Source organism: Tachypleus tridentatus, chromosome 8 (assembly GCF_004210375.1).
Source record: "Tachypleus tridentatus isolate NWPU-2018 chromosome 8, ASM421037v1, whole genome shotgun sequence".
In the NCBI taxonomy this organism is placed as follows: Eukaryota; Metazoa; Arthropoda; class Merostomata; order Xiphosura; family Limulidae; genus Tachypleus; species Tachypleus tridentatus.
This window is the reverse complement of record NC_134832.1, coordinates 133,623,906-133,644,982: the sequence shown is the minus strand read 5'-3', so window position 1 is coordinate 133,644,982 and position 21,077 is coordinate 133,623,906. Positions and strand designations below refer to the sequence as shown.

Genomic DNA, 21,077 nt, shown 5'->3' with positions numbered 1-21,077 from the left:
CATTTGTTGGCTTAAGTTGAAAAATAAAATTATAAAATAATGTTGTCAAGAAATATTTTCATAATAGTGAAGAAAGTCCTAAAGTATTAGTTTCAGTTTGTTTCCCACTGGGACAGCGGCTGGTCATTAGATTTAAAACGTTAAAATCAGGGTTTCAATTCCCCCTCGTTAAACACGACAGGTAGCCCGATGTGGCTTTGCTATAAGAAAACACACACACACAGTTTCAGCATATAGGTTAGATTATCAGGTTTATTAAGTGTTTAATAAAACCCTCATGTGTTTTTCTGGTAAACAAAATATATTATTCATTTTGATGTATTTTAGTTAAATGGACGACAATGGTCTGTTGTAGAAATACAAGTGTAGAGGACGACGTTTCGAAAGTCTTCTGCCTTTGAAAACGTCGTCTTCTGTACTTGTTTTTCTACAACAGGTTGTAACCATCCATTCAACTACATTTCATCATGGATACTCTGCTTCAATAATCTATCAAAAGGAAACAACAACAATAACAAAACTATCCACCAAACAATGCAATTCATTTATTTAGACAAATCGTAGTTACATAACAATATCCAGCTAATGTTCTTACACAGATCATCTTTCTTCTAATATCATCATTTTTTACTGCGTCTAAAATATCTTCAAGAGTGGTCAATGCATAAAATTAACATCAGAACAAATGAACAAACACTATTTTCTATCTGGTTTTCTAGAACATTTCAAATAAATTGAAGTAAATTACACGATGGTTCAATATTCTTTATCGAACACTAGAATGTCAAGTTTGACAGTAATTAATAATTCCTAGTTCAAGAGGTGTATGCGATAGGAGAGTTTCAGTTTGCGTGTGATGTTCCTGTGCAAGGAAATAATCAGCTTGTGTTTAGCGTCCCGTTAACCATTAAACCTAAGTAGAAAAGACGAAACGGAACACAATTTGCATTAAATTAAAACCTGAAGGAAATACAGGCATATTTTAAAATTAATTATGCCAATTTCTCTTGCTTAATATATTCGCCTAAAAACTGCGCTAAAACAGTGAGGTTTGAGGGAATCTAAACATCAGTAACTACTTTATATGACTTAAGAATCCTAAACATAGTTGAAGAATAAATATATATACATATATACAGATAAATAGCACGAACTCTACAGAAACAAGGGATCCAAGGATATCAATAATAAGAGTATAACGCCCACACAGCTAAGAGTGAGAATCTTTAATTATTTTCATTCCTATATAATCAGTGTGTAATTATCTTTATCAAGTGTGTGAAAAACGTAAACATTAGTAGTCATTTTATACGTTACTTAAGCTTAGTATGGAGTTTTGATTAATAAATTATATTTTTGTTCACATTAAAATACGAAGAAGCACATCTCACAAGAGGTTATTTTTGTATTTTGAGAATACGTTTGGCAAAAACAAATTTCGGAAGGTCACTCTATATTTAACCAGTATATACAGACTAACCCACAAATAATGAGTTCTAATGTATTATAACTGATACGTGTGTGTCTGCTGTTTTTTATAAAGCAGTACAACATGGCGGCAACTGGAATTTGCAAGATAAACTTAATACGCTTGAACTGGGTTCTTCTGCTTTCATTTCGTTTTCTGAAAATATGCTAATTGGCTAGAAACTGTTGCCAAAAAGTGAATTCCTATTACACATTCAGTAGACTCTTATTAATTTTAAGGTACAGACTGTGAATATGTATGTCTGTGTGTTACAAAGTGCTTACCCAGATATTAAATAAAATCTTTAACTAAGTGAAACTTTACTTAAATCTTTTATTTCTGAAAGGGTTAGCAGAAAAAAAGGCTTAGAAAAATTTATGTAAACGAAGGAACTGCATATCGAGTTTGCATTGGCTGTTTTTGAACGACCGTAAAGTTTAAAACATAAATGTTAACATACTTTTTTTTTTATAATGTGCACATCAAAGTGACTTTAGAAAATGTAGTACTCAAATATATATACGTGTGTATAAGTGTGCATAACTTTATAGAATAGTGTAACATTTGGAAAAAAAAAACTTCTTTAATGTTCTTTAACATACATGTGTCTAAGAATTCATGGGAAAAACATTCCATTGGCTCTTTTGGATTGGCACTAAGAATGGAAAGTAAGAATATAACAGAAGAGGCTACTGCTATTCGACAGACAACAGTAGAATGTATGTTAGTTGAGCTTTAATATCTAATTGGATGAAGTTTTGAGAAAACACTTCGACTACACTATAACATACTTGACACAGGTCGCAAAACTGTTGCTGTTAACAGATTTGTCAGAAAGTTCTTTAGTCACCCCTATCCATGCTTAGCCACCCGATTACTCTCGTCTAATTCATGTTAACTACTATTAGATCATCCCTTAAGTAATGTACGATTTTAGGTTCAGAAAGAAGAGAAAGGATTTCAAACACTTTTAATGTTAGTTATTCAATAATGTATGTTCAGTTATTGTTAATTACTTCCTGCCAATGATTCACACGTTTCTGAATGTCACTTCTATAAAATTCTTGGGGTTTGTAGGAAAAGAATGTAGAAAGGGTTATTTTGACATCTTCATGTGTTACAAGTTCTTTTCCATTAAGATATTTCTGCAAAATTTTGTATAGATGATAATTAGATGGGGCAAGGGATGACCTGATAGTTTTGAGGATTTTTGAAGATACGGATTGATGGTTTGAGTCCAGCAACATTTCCTCTGTTGATGAATGTAATTCCAATAGTAGTTCCGATGTTTTCTGTTGATATATTATATGCTGCGATATTCAGTATCATTATAAGGATGGACATGGTGACCACAACTGACAGTAGCAACATTTAACAGTTGTTCTAATGACATTTCCAGAAACTAATGGAAAAGTAAGTCTTTTTCACTTACATATATACACAGAATATTTTAGACGGCCTATCCTACCAGGATCGGCAAGACCAGGTGGTTAGGACGCTCGACTCACAAGTTGAGGGTCACTGGTTTGAATCCCATCCCACCAAACATGTTTGCCCTATCAGCAGAGGGGCGTTATTATGTGACGATTAATCTCACTCTTTGTTGGTAAAAGAGTATCCCAAGAGTAGGCGGTGGATGGTGATAACTTTCTGGTTTTCCTCTAGTTTTTCGTTGGAACATTAAGGACGGCTGGCACAGATAGCTCTTGTGTAGCTTCGCACGATATTATAAGACAGACTTGCTTATCGACAGTTCCAAATATTACACTGACCTAAATAAATCATATATATACATATGTATATATATATATTGTTTCATTATTCAAAACGAAAATATGGTACAGATGATCATGAATAAATCTTTAAGTCTATCTTTCATTAAAAACATAGGAATTTCTTGGCTTATTTGAGCTCATCTCAAAACTAAATTTAACAATGACTGTTCTTCCATCACAGTAGACTATATTACTTGAACTTTCGTCAAATTAAGTAAAAAAAAAACCTCCTTGAATTCCTTTGAATTTATCTCTGATCTTATTTGTTAGGCTTCTTTCAAGTCACAACACAAAGGATATGCTGAGTCTTATTACAACAGAAAAGAAAGGTTCTTGGTTAGGTGTTTCTTCCAGTTTAAGGAAAATTGTTCCTCCAAACTTCATTCAATTAAAAGAAGTATATTTCAGGAGTTCTTTCAGTTAGAGATGAAAAGTATCGTTTGGAAATCCTATCACTCTAACTAAAAGATACGTCTTGACAGAACGAGTGCAGTAAGAAATATATTGTTATGAATTTCTCTAATTGAAGCAAATACGCCGATGTCTTTATAAACAAAACTGTGGGTTATCTGAGACACTGCTTTAATTAAAACGCTATAATTTTTGGACCATTAGTTGAACTGATAGCCACATTTAAATATAATTATAAGCAAAGAAAATTTATGTTTAAAAAGTTCTCCCCTATTGATATTGTTGTAGTATATTTATTATAGTATTAAATAAATCAAACGAACTGACACAAAACTACGTTCTAGAATTAATTCAATTTAATCATATTCATTCGTAGATTTTGTTTTACTGTATACAAGCTATAATTCCTTCAGACTACTCGAATTAATGCTCAGTATATCCATATTAACGTAGTGTATTTTCTAAGGTTGTGTGGTTCAGCTCACTACTGTTTTTGTACATTGTTTAAATTCTCTAAGATAATTAAACGACCTTTCTTACGTCTTGCTTTTTGTGTAACTCTTGTAGAAAATATCATCAATCATCTTAGAGCAGGCATTTGCTTAAAGATTGCCTTTATTAATATGTACAAAACACAGCAATATTGCTCTCGTAACAGTAATTTATATGCTACATTTGGATAACGATGAAATGAAATTTTCCTAGACTCTTCGTGTGCAGATCTCACGTTCCAAGGAACTCGCTTCATCACAAGATTTAAAGCATGCTGACCTTCCAGTGCATTACTTCTAACTTAGTTTACAGTACTAAGGGAACTCAAATTATACAAAGAAGGAAGCACTCAAAATCACGTAAAAAGAAAAAAAAACTAAGAAGAAAGTAAATGAAAATAAAAACTTCACATCGAACTGACGCGTTCTGCATTTACAATTACTACACTGTGTACATATTATTTCAAGATGCATTTGTAAGAAAACACTTTGCTAGAAATAATTAGCTTTCTTCACACACCCAAAAACCTAAGCTTATATAATTTGAGAGTTTTAATTTCTAGCACTTTTATAGGAGTTTGTATGTTGTTAAGCGCAAAGCAGCTCAAAGGGCTATCTACGCTGTGCCAAGAGCGAGCTTTATGAGCCCTCTGACTGAACATTTTTCAAGGACGAAATGCTTACATATTTTATTTTCTTAGCTTAAATCTAAAAACTCACAACTTAATGCAGTCATAAATATTTAGGATTAGGTTGAATGTAGAAAAACAAAGTAACAATAGGTTCTAATTATGTGCCCCCCAAAGAATCAGTGGCAAGTCTGAGGGCTTGTATTAGTAAAAACTAGGTTTCTATACTTGAGGTGGGCAGAGCACAGATAGCCTATTGTGTAGCTTTGTGATTAACAGAAAACAAATAAATTAACCGTACAGTGAAATAAAATTGGAATAACTTGGATAAATGATTATAATACATATTATTAGGACTAAATTTTAAAAAAAGTTGAATGAACCAAGTAGGAAAGAAAGACTTTGAGAAAGTGATATGCCACTGAATAACAATGACACAAGTAACTAAAAAAACACAATAGCAACAAAAATAATATATAGCTATAAAATATACTATTTGAATAGATAAAACGAATTATATAAGAGTTTAATAATGAAAATGAAAAATAATATAATAATGTATCAACCACACTGTTTCTACTAGTTACATTACAAACACAAATATAATATAATGTTAGTGCAATACTTTGGAACCAGTTACATTACCAACACTAGTATAATACAACGCTAATGCAATACAAAGTAAATTATATAACAATAAAATGTATAACTAACCTAAGATCTTTTTTAATTATTGGAAGCGTATCTGTTAATCCGTGTATTCTATTTGGATAAATGTAATTTTTTATTTATGAGGAATAATGTTTATTATTTATAAATAATAGCATTCTATATATTAACAATTATTTCACAAGAAACATTTTTCATAAAATACAGCTGTTATAAATTATTTGTATTATTGTTGTTATAATAAGATATTACATCATTTATGGTATTATTCTGTAATGAAACAACTTATTTTACTGCAGTCAGATAAGCTTTTTCTCTTATCAAAGTTCCATACTCACGTACTAACTGTATTAATCAAAAATAAATTATTAGCACTTGGATGTTTAACAACATCTTCCCAAGTAGTATGTTTTGATGAAGGTAAATTTTAGTGTTTTTGCCAACACTTTAACACGCTGTTTCCAGCGTTAATTTGCATCAAGTTTTCAAGCCTAAATATTCCTTATATCTAGTACGTCTAATTTTCAAACGTTTAGAATTGTTATTATTATTTATACTCCGATAGTTATAAATATGAAATTTAAAATTATTTTTATTTATAATAGTTTTATTTTTAATTCGATATATATGTGTGTATTTTGTTTATTAGTTATTGGTCATACTAATACATACTTTATTCGTTCTTCTATATTAACAGAGCTAAATGTTAATGCTGTATCATCAGTAAACGTAGTCATTTTGGAATTATAATTTTAATCATATGAATAATTTATGAATATTATTGGCACTATACCTCGTTATATTCGCAACACAAAGGTTTATTTCTGTATCTATTATAAAATTATTATGAAATTGAAGGTATATTAAAATACAAACTGGTTTCAGAATGCTTCTTTTAAACTGCACATATTTAGGAACAACAAATTTGGAAAACTTTATATTTAATAATTCCACTGTAGAGTGTGAGAAACTAAAAGTATGTCGAAGAAGAAATTAAAGTTCTGTCGTTTAAACTAAAATACTTAACATATTTTGAAATTCTATCCCAGCCCATGGAATATTATTAAGGTAGATTATTTTAACAAGGAAAAGCATAATCCGAGTGCATGATATGTTTATTTCTCTGGGTTTTGAGTTATTTTTTTAAAAAATTATTTACAAACAAAACTACTTGGTTAAATTCTATTTTACCTCAATGAAAACAAGACGCAATAGACAGTCTTAACAATTCTTCCAGCGAAGCAAAAAGTGCAAAGACGTTTAGTTTGGGCCAGTGTTGTCCACGTTTTCTAAATATTTCTATTTAACTATAACTTCTCTTCAGCGATTCCGATTTTCCTCATCAGTGCATGTTGTAAGAATATTTTATTTTTCTTATATATATATAAAAAAATTCTGAACATGATCACGGTATGAAGACACGTGCATGCCCTGTCACTTGAAAAATTGGAGGCCGTAACTTGCTGGTCTCAACTTTTGAAGTTTTGTCTCTTGTTGGTGTTACAATACATTTACTTTTTATCGTTCGCAAATTTACATGTAAAACATTTCATTTTTATTACGATTATTTCAAAGTCATTTGTTCGACTGAGACAGGTTTTTATTTTTTCATTATTTAATTTTCACGATTTTGTTGTGCTATTTTGCATAAAAACTCCCATATAGTAGGAAAAAAGGAAATTAGGAGCTACATGTTAAAAGCAGATTTCTATATTGAAAGAAAATTCAAACTAATTTTATTTCTATTTTATACCTTACCAAATAGAACACTGTTTCTTTCTTTTAGTTTAAAACTGTACGATGAAGCATCTGCATTTTATCTGCAATGGGGACCAGTCTCTGAATTCTATTGTAATAATGTCCTAGTCTTACCACCTTAAGAACTCTGTCGTTCAATTCAAAGAGGAAATTCGTAATTTTCTCTTAAAAATGAAGCAGTAAATTAGGTTCTTTTTTAGATAATTAATTTGTAATAGAACATTTACTTTTTTATGTATTTTTTGTTTGTGGATTAAATATCTTGTCAATATAAATAGCAAACCTTTTCCGACCTATATATATAATTAATTATTTTCGAAGTTATCGGTAAGTTCAACTGCAAAGTACAACAACTATATCTTTCATTTGTCTAATTAGTTGGTTATTTGGGGTGGATATATCCTTTCGAAACGAAATTCTTAAGTTAAGCATTGAATTAATGTAAACATTTAAGTTTGCTTCTCGTTTGTCTTATTAAATGATTGGAACTAGCTGAATGCTATGTACATGCTTTTCTATGTGTTTTGAAAAAGGTAACTGTACCTTTAAAATTGATTTTACTTTCATATAAAAGTTGTCTAGTATCAAGTAATTGTGATGATTGCGAGTCGCTTGCTATATACAAATTGGGTTGTAAGAAGATGACACTGATAGCGTAGCTCTAATGTTCTGTAACGAAAGTCAAATTTCAGTATGAAAACTAAATAGAGTTAAGGGAAGTGGTATAGCGTTGTGGCATAGTCGGAGTGTTTGTTTCTTTTAGAATTTTAAGCAAAACTACATGAGGGCTATCTGCGCTAGCTGTCCCTAATTTAGCAGTGTAAGGCTAGAGAGAAGACAGCTAGTTATCATCACCCACCGCCAACTCTTGGGCTACTCTTTTACCTACTTGTTGGGATTGATCGTCACGTTATAATGCCCAACCGGGCTGAAAGGACGAGCATGTTTGGTATGACAGGAATTCGAACACGCGAACCTCAGATTACGAGTTAGGTGCGTTAACCACCTGGCCATGACGGGGCTAATTGTGGTGTAGTTGGAGAAGTGAAAGCAGTGTGGTGTAGTCGGAGAGATGGAAGCAATGTGGTGTAGTCGGAGAGATGGAAGCAATGTGGTGTAGTTGGAGAAATGGAAGAAGTGTGGTGTAGTTGGAGAGGTGAAAGTAGTGTGGTGTAGTCGGAGAGATGGAAGCAATGTGGTGTAGTTGGAGAAATGGAAGAAGTGTGGTGTAGTAGAAGATGGAAAAAGTGTAGGTATGAATTGGAAAGGTAAAAGTAGTGTAGTGTCAGAGAGTATAGTCAGAAATAGAATGGTATAATGAAGATGGAAAAATGAATCAGAGTAGTATATAATTGGAGAAGATAGAAAAAATGTAGTATGAATGAGAAGATAGAAAAGTATATGAATCAGAGAAGATGGTATAGATAGAAGATAAAAAGTATGAATTGGAAAAAAGTAGTGTAGGTATAATAGAAGATAAAACAATATATAGTATGAATCAGAGAAGAGAAATAAATATAGTATGAATTAGAGAAGATAGAGAAAAATATGAGTATGAATTGGAAAGATAGTATAAAGAAGATGAAATATGTAGTATGAATTGGAAAATAGAAAAAGTATGAGTATAATTAGAAATAGATAGAAGATAAAAGTATAGTAGTAGAGAATATGGAAAAAGTATATAGTATGAATTGAAAATAGAGAAAGTATGAATTGAAAATATGAGTATGAAATGGAGAAGATAGAATAATATATAATATGGAAAGAAGAATGAAATAAGTAATTGTGAATTGGAAAATAGAAATAAAATGTAGTATAATTAAAAAAGAAGAAAAGATGGTAACAATATGGTCAGAGATAGAAATAATATAGTATAATTGGAAGATAGAAAAAGTGTAATAGTATGGAAAGTAAAATAAAAGTATAGTATAGAGGAAGATAGAAAAATATATGATATCAGAAGATAGAAATAAGTATAGGTATGAATTGGAAAATAAAATGTAATATAATTGGAAGATAGAAAATAGAAAAAGTATGAAATATAGAAAGAAGAAAAAAATGTATAGTATGAATTAAGAAGATAAAAGAATGAGTATAATTAGATTAAATGAAAGTATAGTATAATCAGTATAATCATAAATAATATGAGTAAAGAGAAGAAAATAATATGAGTATAGATTGGAAAATGAAAAGATGTAAGTATAGAATTGGAAAATAGAAAAATATAGTATAGATTGGAAAATAGAAAAATATGTAAGTATGAATTGGAAGATAAGAAAAAAGTATAGTATATGAAGATAGAAAAGATATGTATGAATTAGAGAAGAAAGAAAAAAATAATAGTATGAAATCGAGAAGATAGAAAATAATGTAGTGTATGAATCAAGAAAGATAAAAGTGTAGGTATAATGTAGAAGTATGTAGAATAGTGAAGAGAGAAAAGTGTAATGTATGATCAGAGAAGATATGAAACATATGTAGTATAATAGAAAATAGAAAAAGATATAGTAGAATTGGATAAAAAGTAGTGTATAGTGTAATTGGAAGAAGATGAGTAAAAGAGTAAGAGTATAATCAGAAGATAGAAATAGAATATAGTATAATTGGAAAATAGAAAAAAAGTATAGATGTAAGTAATATGAATGAGAGATAAGAAATGTGGTATGAATTGGAAGATAGAAAAGTATATGAGTGTAATCAGAAGATAAAATAATGTAGTGTAGATTGGAAAATAGAAAAAGATGTAAGTATGAATTGGAAGATGGATGAGTATAGTCAGAAGATAGAAATATGTAGTATAAATAGAAATAGAATAATGTGAGTATGAATTGGAAAATAGGAAATGTAGTATGAATTGGAAAGATAAAAAAGTGTAAGTATGATCATAAATTAATAGGTATAGAAATAAGAAAAAATGTAAGTATGAATTGGAAAATAGAAAAGTATGAGTATGAATTGGAAGATAGAAAAAGTATAGTAATCAGAAATAGAAATAATATAAGTAAGAGAATGAAATGGAAAATAAAGTGTAGTAATTGGAAGATAGAAAAGTATAGTGTAATCAGAGAAGAGAAGATAGAATTGGAAAATATGAAAATGGAGAAGATAGAAAGTAATGTAAGTATAAATTGGAAAATAGAAAAAACTAATAAGTATGAATTGGAGAATGGAAAAAGTGTAAGTATGAATCAGGAAGATAAAAAATGTAAGTATAATCAGAGAGAAGATAAACAATAATGTATGAATTGGAAAATAGATAAAGTATAGGTATTAAGAAAATAGAAAAGTGTAAGTATAAGTCAGAAGATGGAAATGAAATATAGTATAATCAGAGAAGATAAAAGAATATAGTATGAATTGGAAAGAAATAGAAAAGATGTAATATGAATTGAAGAATGGAAAAATATGAGTATATCAAGAGATGGAAACAATATGGTATGAATGGAAATAGAAAAAATGTTATGAATTGGAAGATAGAAAAGTAGTATGAATTGGAAAGAATAGAAAAGAGTGTAGTATAATCAGAGAAGATAGAAAATAATAGTGTAGTATAATCAGAGAAAGATAAACAAGTGTAGTATAATCAGAGAAGATAAACTTATGTAAGTATGAATTAGAGAAAGAGTAAAAGAAAATAGTAGTATAATCAGAAGAATAGAAAATAATATGTAGTATGAATTGGAAAATAGAAAAGATGTAAAGTATGAATTGGAGAAGATAAAACAGTGTAGTGTAATCAGAGATAAAAGCAATGTAATTATGAATTAGAGAAGGTAAAAAGAAAAGTAATAGTATAATCAGGAGATAAAACAATGTAAATATGAATCAGAGAAGATAGAAATAATGTAGTATAGATGGAGAAAATAGAAAAGATGTAGTATGAATTGGAAAATAGAAAGAAGTGTAGTATGAATTGGAAAATGGAAGAAGAGAGTTGGAGAGTGAAAGCAGTGTGGTGTAGTCGGAGAGATGGAAGCAATGTGGTGTAGTTGGAGAAATGGAAGAAGTGTGGTGTAGTTGGAGAGATGGAAGAAGTGTGGTGTAGTTGGAGAGGTGAAAGTAGTGTAGTGTAGTCGAAGAGATAAAAATAGTGAGACGTTATGAGAGAGATGAGAGTACTTTGGCGTAATTGGAGAGATGAAAGTGGTGTGGTGTGTAACATATTTACTGTTATACATTTATTTTAATATATATATTTATTTCACTTTAATATACATTTACTAATGCAAGTAACGTATATTTTAAATATGTATTGCAATAGTTCTGCCTGTTCTCTAAATTGTTAGAAGATTCTTAAGTGTAAAAATCAACAATATATTTCTTACATTGTTACCAACTGAGCTTTCGAGAAACTCGCCTAAAGTTTGTAAATCGACGCGCCAAGAGGCAGCTTGATAGTTTTGTTGGTTCGTTACCGTCAATATACTATAAATTTCGGAAGCTATCAGTGGGATAAACACTTATTAACCGGAAAACTACAAAAATTTGACTAGAAGCGTTTATACATTTCGAACAATACAAATTGTTCGACTTCAGATAATTAACTTAGTATTTGTATTTGGACATTAGATATCTTCTTTTGTGAAAAGTTAACTTGCAAACCGCGTGAGGCCAACCGAGAATAGAGCTAGCTAGCTTCCTATAAAGTGATTTGTATCTGTAGATCAACATAAAATGAATTTTGCATTGTGAACCGTCGATAAAATATTCAGTTCCAGACCAGGTATAAGACTCAGAATTGTTTGTAAGTTTGTAAAGCTTTTGCATATAAATCATTATTTGTAATAACCGTTATTATACATTGTATTGTTCTTTGTATGTTAAAATATATTTATATTAAGAAAGAAAGTTGTGTGTATCAATCTTGTTGGTAAATATCATAAATTTAATACATACCGACATTCAATTAACTTCTATATTAAAACTAAACTTTTCAACTATTTAAGGCCTGGCATGGCCAAGCGCGTAAGGCTCGCGACTCGTAATCCGAGGGTCGCGGGTTCGCGCCCGCGTCGCGCCAAACATGCTCGCCCTCCCAGCCGTGGGGGCGTTATAATGTGACGGTCAATTCCACTATTCGTTGGTAAAAGAGTAGCCCTAGAGTTGGCGGTGGGTGGTGATGACTAGCTGCCTTCCCTCTAGTCTTACACTGTTAAATTAGGGACGGCTCGGTGCAGTGGGCTAACAACCTACTCACTTAAATACTTGTTGATGAATCCACAAGCGATTGCGGCCCTATGTTCCTCGATGGAATCTAATGGTGATAACTAACTTTCCAGCTATTTGAAATCGTAATATAACATATTAAATCGAAAGCTCGTCTGAAACAAATTGTAAAACGTAACATAAGAAACTGGTAACTTGTCCGGGATAAATTATTATATGTAACAGGTGTAATTGAAAACATTGTCGAATTTTAATTGTGGCAATGACTCGAGAAATGACAATCTTTTTTAGTATTTGGCAGATGTAATATTATGTATATTAAAACGAATTTTTGATAAAGTAAATGGGAGCGAGCAGTCGAGTTTAGTTTGAAATGCCTTCATGTAACATTAAAAATAGTGATTTTGAAAAATAAATGTTTTTACCAAAACATTTTTTCACAGAATAAGAATTGAAGAAATTTCTATCTGAATATTATTTTCACATGATGAAGTATATAACTACGATACATATCTGTTTTAATTAGAGGATATTGTCTCCAGTAATTATTTTCTGGTTTTATTATTTTATATCGTAAAAAAAAACTTTTGAAGATCAGTGTGTATATAAATTCTTCATGTATAGTTTTAGGTCTTGTAAAATGTCTGGTAAAATATATTGTAGCGCTTTTCATTATTCTTTATGTATTTATAATTTCATATGCGATGCTTGTAAATAAGAAATTACTCTGGTAAGCAGTTACTGCTTTGTGATTCTTCCCTGTCGACTGACTCTCTAGTTCCATTAAAATACATTCTGCTTTTTGAATGACAGTCTGAGCTGGGTTGTTGAAATTATCTGATTTCTGCATCTGTGATAAACAAGACGAAATATTCCACTAATTTTATTACTCTAATATACTTGAGTAATTGATTGTTTGCAATTAAACACAAAGCTACACAATGGGTTATCTGTTCTCTGCTGACCACGGTTTCTAGCAGTATATATGCGCAAACATACTGCTGTGCTTCTGGGAGGCTACTGATACGTTCGTTTAAGAAACAATATATTCTAAGACCTTAAAACTATTCAATAAAAATATTCGATTTCTGATGAAAATATGAAGAACTGGAAATAGATGGAAGAAAACAACACTGTATATGGTTTAAGATGAAATAGGACATGGACTACTCAGTAAACTCTTTTTGTGTTTAGTTGCCAAATGGCTATAAACTAATTTAATTGACTTCCTCGCTAACTGAAACTTCCTCTCCAACTGATTAGTTTTCCCCTGAATAACAGCGAAGAAGAAATGGTGCTACACTTTATTTTGTCTATTCTATAATCCAAGATGTCAGCTTCCATGAAATGTGCATACTGAAAACGTCGCTCCTAGTTTTGCGCCTGTTGTATGGTGCTACACGTTATTATGTCTATTCTATAATTCAAGATGTCAGCTTCCAAGAAAGGTGCATGCTAAAAAGCTAGTCTTTGCCTTTCGCCTACTGTATGACAAACTGGAGGATAATCCGGCAAGTGTAATGTTGCAATTGAAGATGTAACCGCGTAGATAACGGTGGTAATATAGATTCACAATGAAATCCTAGCTTTCAGTGATTTACTGGGTCATAACAATAATGAAGCCATTTGGCAAGATTGGGTATTTTGTATTGTGAGGTGCAGTGTCATATGGTTATATTGTTCCTTAATGGCATTAATATTGGAGAAAATTATAACAGTGCCCTGACATAAATTTTGGAAGATTTGTTTGAGTCATAGCGGGTTCATATGTACGCAGGCGTTTTACACCAGCAATTGGACCTGTTTAGAAATTATTTTAGTAGCAAGACTGGTGGCTCTGTGTAAGTGAATAGAATGTGATTTTAACCAAAATGTATGGCTATTATGAAAATTCATAGTGAATCTATTTCTCTTTTCTTTTCTTCAGGACCATAATGACGTTCTCGGAAAAGACCTTCTGCAGCTGTAAAGGAAGACCTAATTGCATTATCTCTCCCGTAGAAAATGCATCCGATTGTGATGATTCCGATCCAGAAAACGAGGACTACACTTAAGACTTTAATGATCGTGACTGTGGTGAAGAAAATAGTGAGAATTCCTGGAGGAATACCTTTGGATGATGAGGAGGATAGTGCTGAGGATAATGAAGTAGAAGTTGAGTTCAGGCTCAATATCTCTAAGCAAAGAGAAGGAAAGAAAGCAGAGAAGATATAACTGATGCAAAAGATATAAATGTTTGATATAATGATTTAGTACATTGGCCAATACACAATGACAAGACAGATGTAGGAGCTGCCGTAGTGGCTTGTCACGTATGGAGTGCAGCAAATGTGATGTGTTGTTATGGTAGACATACAAGAGCAATTATCTCTTCGATATTCACTAATGTTCAGTAAATCATAACCAAAGAGGTGAAAGAAACAGATTTGACTTCTGTTAGGCTAAAGTTTGATAGGAATTATGTTGGAACAATCAAACTTTTGTAAACAAAGAGGGCAAATTTGAAAAACAGACAACCTCTTCTCAGCGAAGACATTCTACGTTGGGAAAAGAACTGACTCCATTATTTCTCTGCCATAAAACGTATCCGAGTGTGATGATTTCGATTCAGAAGACGAGGACTATATTCGAGACTATAATGATTCCGTTTCGTACAGTGGTTTGTCATAAACACTTTTACAGCGTCTTTAAGAATAGTCCTCTCTTGAGTACTAGTAGAAAAATATAAAACATGTCAAAACACATGTTCCAGTAAATATAAAGACATATTGTGGAAGTGTTTTGAGAAGCAGTCATTCTTTGAATACACCAAAAAATTAAAATAGAGAGAGAAAAAGAGAGAGCCGTTCATAAAAACTTTTCGTTTAGCTGTCTATCATTCGGTTCGATGTTCAATTTAGTGGAGAAATTAGAAAAAAGTTGAAACATGTGCGAAAGTATTTTCATCAATATTTGATTATTTTCGGGACAATGTTGCTATATGACTACAAACTAAATTTGGTAAACAAAGCGGTACAAATTTTAAAAATGCTAAAAAAATGCGTTCACTAGACCTAATGAAGTTGGAAGTTTGCATAGAAAAAATTATTATTATTTATTTCGTCCAGGTTTGGCACAAAAAGGGTTAAGTGAAAGACATTAAGTCATAAAGGTAATTTGGAGTTAGCTATCACATTTTGGATATGCAACTTTGAAATGTATCTTAATGAGGTTGTGAGCCCACAAGCTATTCTCTTTTCTTCAATCATATAATAACAAATTATGGTACTTAAGGTTGCATGCTGAAGGAAAGTTCTCTGTAAAATCACCTTGAAACAACGTTAATAATAGTTATAAAAAACCCATAAATGTTGATACTATTAGTCTTTTTCTCAGTGATGCAAAACTAATGATTTTTGAAGTTATGTTTCTAAGACGTTTAACATTATAACGCTTGTGAACATTTTGGAACAAATTGTGATACTCTGCTTAAGAACTAGGCTAATTAAACTGTTCGAGACCTAATATCTTTGAAATACTTGCATTTTGTGGTTTGTAATGGGTTAAATACACTTGTCAAAATACTTTAATATTATACTTTTTCACTCAAATGGTTGTTTGACTAGACGAATGGTAGCTAGTCATCATCACCCACCGCCAACTCTTGGGCTACTCTTTTACCAACGAATAGGGGATTGACCATCATTTAACGCCCTCACGGCTGAAAGGGTGAGCATGGTTGGTGAGAACTCGCGACCCTCAGATTGCGAGTCGAGAGCCCTAACCACCTGGCCATGTCGAAGCCTCATTCAAAATAAGTTTGATTAGTCTGACCTAATAAATATTCAATTACTGTGCAGAAGAAGGTGGAAAGTCTCATTTTACATTCTTATTATCGTTTTTGGGACGAAACAAGAAGGTCGGTCGATTTTTCCAATAATTTTCTGTGATATCCTAATTCCTTGGGGATTGATTAAAAGCCTGTTTCACTTCTCAACCACAACCGATGTTCCTTAAACCTAACTTCATAACATGCTGTAATAAAGTATCTACGAAAGTTAAAGAATTATAGATGCTACAGATATATTTATTTTCTGGTGATAACAGAGACGTAAGATTGATTGATTAAGCCGATGAACAATTAATATCTTACTGATCAAAATAACTTGGAAATACACTTTTCGTCCTTAAAATGTAGTAAAACTTTAATTTTGGTTTATAACGTTTTGTCGTTGTTACTTTATACCTTTTGTGTCCAGGATATAGTAAATTAAACTTCTCTTTAATTAATTAAACATTTTATGCCCAAATATAGAAACAATTGCCACTGTTTTATAAATTTCTGTTTCTGTTATAAAACAACACTTCATCACTAATTAATAGCATTATGTGCCCAGAAATGTAATTAGTGATTTTTAACTTTTTCTCCGGAATATTGCAGAACTTCATCATTAAGTCATCACTCTTCACCAACAGTATCACATTACTTTATCAGTGCAGTATAGATTTTTTTTCCCAGAATATTGCAAGAAACTTCATTAGTAAGTTACAATCTTTTGTTCATAAAATTGCCAAATTTCACGAGTAAGCTGTATTTTTTTCTACCCAGAATACTGCGGTACGCTATAATTTTATTTGCTCGGAATATTCCTAAACTTCGTTAGTAATTTCCAAATTTGTTTTGTTTAGAATATTGCAAACTTTTTTCAGTGAGTTTTAAGTTTCTGTATCCAGGGCACAGCAGAACTTTACCCTGTGCATAAAATATAGCTCTATCTACCGAAACGTTGGATATAATTTACTAGCTATGAAACGTCACAGGATTTTCTCAGACAGAAAAGGTCATCTAGTATCAAGAATTTCTTTTCTTTTTCATTAATAGTAGAGAACGAGAACCTAATGAAACAGAGAATTTCTTAAAGAAGAAAGAAAGGAATTATTATAAGAAATCGTTACCGCTTTCTGCTTCTTCTCTCTCGAGTGTTTCCTCATTTTGCTCATTTCGTGAAAAGATAAGTCAAGAAAACAAACATCGTTCAAGTACAAGTAAAGAACCTTTCATCAAGTCCTAAGAAATATCTATATAACATTATCACGTGTCACAAGCAGTTGATGATTGATCTTCTAGAAGCAGATTGGTTTTCATAGCAACAACTTTATTTCTCTATTATGCATACAGTGTTTGCTTGTCTTTCGTTTATGCCGATGTATGTTCTACTTTTGGTAAGATGTATAATTTAATTCACCCAATTCTTTCTTTATTAAACAAAGATAACTTACATTTTCAAAATTTCGTATTTAGTTAGTCCTTACCAAATTCCTAAACACATTTTTAAAGGTCACATGTCAGGGATAAAACGTTTCCCTATACAAAATAAGAATCCTTTTTGCTGCTCCCAAATCATCACGGTCTAATTATTGGAAAGGGCTGGATCAATAGCGACATAGATTAATACAGCTGAATATACTCGATTCACATGGAAGGATGAGAGATGAAACCCGAGTCCCACTTTGTTGAAACAATTTCGTGCGTCTTTATGTCTGTCCTTTTATTAATACTTTCATATTTCCATTGTTCAAAACTTTTATTTATTTATTTTTCTTTATAGTAAATAAATTAGCTCACGACAAGGTTTGCTTTTGATATTATTGCAAGTGATAATTAGAAATATTGAAACATAAACCATCTAGTGCAATAAATCAAATGTGTTTTTTACCACCTACGTAATACCTTATCGACGGAAATATTCCTATTCAACCAAAAACAAAGTTTACTTGTAACTATATTTGTTAACTCATTAAACGTAAGTTTTTTCACTAATACTATTAACATGTTGATTTTGCCATCTTCTGTGTTACCAGTTCGTGACAGAAATGTGTTCATTTCGGTACTAATCGTTCAGAGTGAACACTGATATTACAACTGAAGACTGAGGTGTCTATATCTTCCGTGGCCGTTGATAAACCATTGAAATTTCAAGCAGAATGGTAGTTAATAACAAACATCCTGGTACTGACTGATGTTGTTAAATCACTCAATAACAATTATATCAGCATATGTCTTAAGCAGTAAAAATCATTTAGGTATTGATGCTGTCAAACTCCATCACAGATAACAATAACAGTTTGCATACTTGTAGGCTTGTAAAAAAATTGTATATATATGGCTGTACATGAATATTATAATATGTATACATATATTTGTAATAGAATATATTTGATTATTGGTATAAACGTAAAGCTGACAAGTTTATTTAAGTTCAAAAGTCTTTAAAAATTGACACTTAAATGGTTCTTCATAAACCCACAATATTTTAACAGTTAACCACGAAAGCTTAAAACTACAATGTTTTCTGCATTTACTACTAAGTTTTAATAGAAGGGATAAATATGACGTGCAGAACGAGGTAAGCTGAAAACAAAAAGAGACAACAAAGACGACAACCTACAAAATCATATTGATATATTTCGTAAAGTAACGAATACGATATTGTTTTTGAAAAGGTAGCTTGTGGACAAGTATGAAAATTTGGAATGGAAATATTATGATGGCAATCTTTTGAATAAGGATTCCATAATTATTTTTTAGATGCGCCAATATATCTGGCAGTAGCTCTTTATCTGTTATATATATTAACTTTAGTTATTTCATTTTGTTTTGAAGCTTGGATAATGCAAAGTTTCGAACAACAGAAAGAATCATGTTACAAAAGCATTTCTGGAAACAGTCATTCATTTGTATATAAAGAAATACTACGGTTACATTTCGTGCAGTGGTTTATCATAAACATTTTTACAGCGGGTTTCAAAATAGCCCTCTCTCGACTACTGGCAGAAAAATATAAAAAACATTTCAAAACACATGTTTCAGAAAATGTAAAGACATATTATGGAAGTGTTTTGAGACGCATTCATTCTTTATATATACCAAAGAATTTAAAAAAAGAGAGAGCGAAAGAGAACTTCATAAAAACCTTTCGTCCAAGTGTCTATCATTCGATTCAGAAATAAATTATGAGAATGTTTTAGACATCGATTATCTGTCAAATTTCAGACAACGCATTTTCTTGAGGCTGAGAAATATATTACGGTATCATTTCGAACAATCTTCATTCTTTAAAGAAAAAAAAAAGACGAATTGTGTCCAAGTTTCGAGCAACAGTCCTATACCTGCTTCAGAGATATATGATTATAGTGCTCGAGACAAAAACCTTTATCAAGTCAAAAATATATCGATGAAACAAGTAAATAATCCTTTTTACAATGATGTCATTGTTTTGATGTCTATAATTTTCACTCGTAAGCGAGTAACAGACCTCACGTCGATGTTGCTATATGTCAAAGTTTAAAACGAGACGCTTAATACAAAATATTTGGTATATTTATCAAACATCTGTGGTTTACTTGAAGAGTATGTTAAATTTTTTTCGTGCATGGCTTTGTGTTAGTGAACTGTATGCCCTAGAGACATAAAAACACGCGGGCAAAAATAAATATTTATTTGTTTTTTCTGTAGTTCTCTCGTTGGCCCAACAAAGATTGAGGAATAATATATTATTGTGCAGCAATGTTTTTAAACAAACAGGCATACTATTTCGTAGCCTAATATATAGTGTACCAAAAGCACGGTAGTACATATAGTAGGAATGGGATAATACACAATATATGCAATACAAGCTATTTACTTATATGCACCTTTAAGAGCCAAACAATAAGTATTCAAAAGTAGATGCGAGATATCCTGAGATTATAAAGAAACCGCTTACAAAATTACGAGTTATAAAACTTCTTGAGAAAATCACCAGAGCCGATATAAAAAAATTCACAAACCACGAATTTCTCATTGACTAACTTTCATTGTTGAACGCTTTTAGCCATGTAACAAACAGACTTAACATAGTTATGAGATCACCAAAAAGAACAGTAGGACATGGATCAAGTGTTAGTGCTAACGTTAAGTAATTAATTAATTTTTTTAAACTAATTCATCAGTAGATACACACAATCACATTTTACATCACACCACCCAAATGACATTGCATTACATGTACTCCACATATGCACACTTACAATGTGTATACACGCTGTAGATGAAGAGAATGCACACCACGCAAAAACCATTATTTGCACATATCATGATATTACGGTGTAGACTCACGTGAATGATATACATACAATATATAAACACAAATAAATGACTGATATAATCATGCCATCTTGAATGAAAAAAATGAATGAATAAGTGGGAGTATATTTTGAAAATTGAAAGTGTAAGAGTGGATGCACCAAAAAGTGAGAAAACAAGGTAGGAATGGGTATGGTAAAATGAAACTTCCTCTGTACAACCCCACTAGAAAACTTGTCCTACATCCCGTACACGCCTATTTCTTTTTTCTGTGCTAATGATGCTTTACAACTTATGGGTTCATACAAAAGGGTATATATGATTCTTCTACTTTTCTGTACACAGTAACGTATCCATGACGTCGATATACAAAACCTTTTAGGTTTTTTTTTTTTTTGTAATTTAATACACCTATATAGCTAATGTATAAAATCCTGTTGCCTTCTCATGAAATTTAGAAAGGAAGGACAAGTTGTAAAGAAAAAAAACTAACAAGTTATGGGTCCTCACAAATATCTGGTTCTTCTGGTGTATACACAGGCTTTACAGTACACGTGTTGTCTTCAATAATTCGGTTCACAAAACCTTTAATCATTGTATAATAAA

General features: G+C 31.3%; 1 protein-coding gene and 1 long non-coding RNA gene across 2 annotated transcripts in view; one reads left to right on the top strand and one right to left on the bottom strand.

Annotated features, from left to right (window-relative positions):
* The window catches only part of LOC143224291 (uncharacterized), a 34,319-nt gene extending 19,382 nt beyond the window's left edge, over positions 1–14,937 (top strand). The window contains exon 3 of the long non-coding RNA XR_013013318.1: positions 14,295–14,937. This is a non-coding gene — a long non-coding RNA (uncharacterized LOC143224291). The remainder of the gene's footprint in view (positions 1–14,294) is intronic.
* Positions 1–21,077, bottom strand: part of LOC143223537 (suppressor of lurcher protein 1-like) — a 139,571-nt gene that overhangs the window by 116,779 nt on the left and 1,715 nt on the right. The gene's annotated exons all lie outside the window — the stretch shown is intronic.